This window comes from Elephantulus edwardii, unplaced genomic scaffold (genome assembly GCF_000299155.1).
Source record: "Elephantulus edwardii isolate Elephantulus edwardi_28Jun2011 unplaced genomic scaffold, EleEdw1.0 scaffold00003, whole genome shotgun sequence".
NCBI classification, from domain to species: Eukaryota; Metazoa; Chordata; class Mammalia; order Macroscelidea; family Macroscelididae; genus Elephantulus; species Elephantulus edwardii.
In genome coordinates this window covers 22,729,275-22,731,729 of record NW_006399753.1, presented here as the reverse complement: position 1 = coordinate 22,731,729, position 2,455 = coordinate 22,729,275, and positions in this window count along the sequence as shown.

The window sequence follows — 2,455 nt, the reverse complement described above, 5'->3', positions numbered from 1 at the left end:
GTGGAGCTGAGTGGTAACCACAAGGGGAGAAGGTAGGTCTGCTGCTCTGTAGGACGAAGATGAGGCACTCTGCATCCATACAGATTCACAGCTTTGGAAACATCATGGGCAGTTGTGTTCTTTCAGGATTGCTGGGAATGGAAATAGACTCCAGAATGTGTGTGTCTGTGTGCACGTGCACGCATGCCTGTATCAGCCACAAGGTGGATTAACTCCCTGTTGCCTGCCAATCCACTGCAAAGACATAAGGTGCAAATTACCACTGAATTTCCTAAGAAGGAAAGTGGTTGTAATCATCCCTGGGCTTGGATAGGCATAACATTACTACTCCTCAGGAGTAAACAGTAAAATGTCTTCTCTTAAAAAAGAAGTCAAAACCTGAGAATTGTAGCATATACCATGCAAAAGCCAGGCAATATTGAATAAGACACATTCCCTATAGCCTTGAAATTATAGTTGTTGTTGTTGTTGTTGTCGTTGTTGTTATGTGCCATCAAGTGCCTATGACTCATAGCAACCCTATGTACAACAACTCTGAACCCTGCTCTATCCTGTGCCAACCTTACTGTCTCTGACACACCTACCCCCATTACCCCAGTCACTGAGTCAATTCATCTTATTGAGGGTCTTTCTCTCTTGCACTACCCCTCCATCCTCCCAAGCATGATGTCCCTCTCCAAGGACTGGTCCCTCCTTGCAACTTTCTCAAAGTATGTCAAACAGAGCTTCAGAATTCTTGCCTCTAAGGAGCAGCCTGGCTTCACCCTCTCCAGGATGAATCTGTTTGTTCTCCCAATAGTCCATGATGTATTTAATACTCTTCTCCAGCACCACAGCTCAAAGGCATCAATTCTCTTTCTATCATCCCTAGTCATTTTCCAGCTTTCTGATGCATAGCATGGAATTACCGAGACCATGGTCTGGATCAGGCACACCTTAGTCTCCAGAATGACATCATTGCTCTTCAGTACTCTGGAGATGTCCCTGGCAGCAGACTTTCCAATGCAATTTGTCTTTTGATTTTCTGGCTGCTGGTACCAAGAGTTATAGATGGAAGGGGGGGGGGAAGGACATTTATATTGTTGTGGGAGCTGGGATGGGGGTGAGGCTTGAGGAAAACCACCTATTTTTATATGCAAAGTGTATTCCCGGTCACATCCCACTTCTGCTTTGAGGACTGGGTGTGCCATTAGATGGTTAAATTAGTCGGAGGCTGGTAAGGACCAAAGATAGGGAGGAAGCATTACAAGCCATGGGTGGTGGTTGTTAGGTGCCAGCCACAGTGACCCTACGTACAACAGACTGAAAACTGCCTGGTCCTGTGCCATCTTTGTGATCATGACTCTGCTAGAACTAACTACTGGAGTCACTGTGTCAGGGCATCTCACTGAGCGTCTGGCCCTCTAAAGACAGCGTGGGAACATGTGTTGATGAGGAGTTCAAGTTTACAAATCTAAAAAAAAAAAGTTTACAAATCTGTACTGGATTAGATTTTAGGCAGAGGGAGAAAAATGTGGAATGAAATGAAAAAAATATAAAAAAAAGTCCAGGCTTCAGGAGAAGATAAAGTAGATGAATGGGATCTTCTAAGAATCAAATCCCTATGCACATCCAAAAACTTCAACAGGGTAAAAAGGGAAACCACTGTCTGGGAAAAAGTATTGGGTAATGACATATCAGATAATGGACTTATATCCAGAATTTATAAAATACTTGAGAACCACAACAAGATAAAGGTAAATAATCCAATAGAAAAATGGGCACAGGATATGAACAGACACTTCACCAAAGAAGACACTCAGATGGCCAACAAGCACATGAAGAAATGTTCAAAATCCCTAGCTCTAAGAGAGATGCAAATTAAAACAACAATGAGATATCATCTCACCCCAGTCAGAATAGCAAAATTTAACAGAACAGCAAGCAACAAATGCTGGTGAGGTTGTGGAGAAACTGGAACCCGTATTCACTGTTGGCGAGAGTGTAACATGGCGTTTTCTCAAAAAGTTAGAAATAGAAATACCATTTGACCCAGCAATTCCACTACTGGGAATATACCCTAAAGAAACCATAACTGACACCCAAGCAGATATATGCACACCCATGCTTATGGCGGCTTTGTTCACAATCGAAAGGAGTTGGAAACAACCTAAGTGCCCATCAACAAATGAATGGACAGAGAAGCTGTGGTATATTCACACAATGGAATGCTACGCTGCACTGAAAAACAAGGAACTCATGCAATATTATTCAAACTGGGTGACTCTGGAGGACATTATACTGAGTGAAGTATCTGAGTCACAAAAGGACAAATACTGCATGGTGCCACTGTTGTAAAACAGGACTGACCTTGGGGTTGGGGAGAGACTGAAAAAGATGGGTTCAATAATGCATACTGCATTGAAACAGATGAGGGAGAAAACTGTTTAAAAGGGATATGTGATCAGGTATTTTT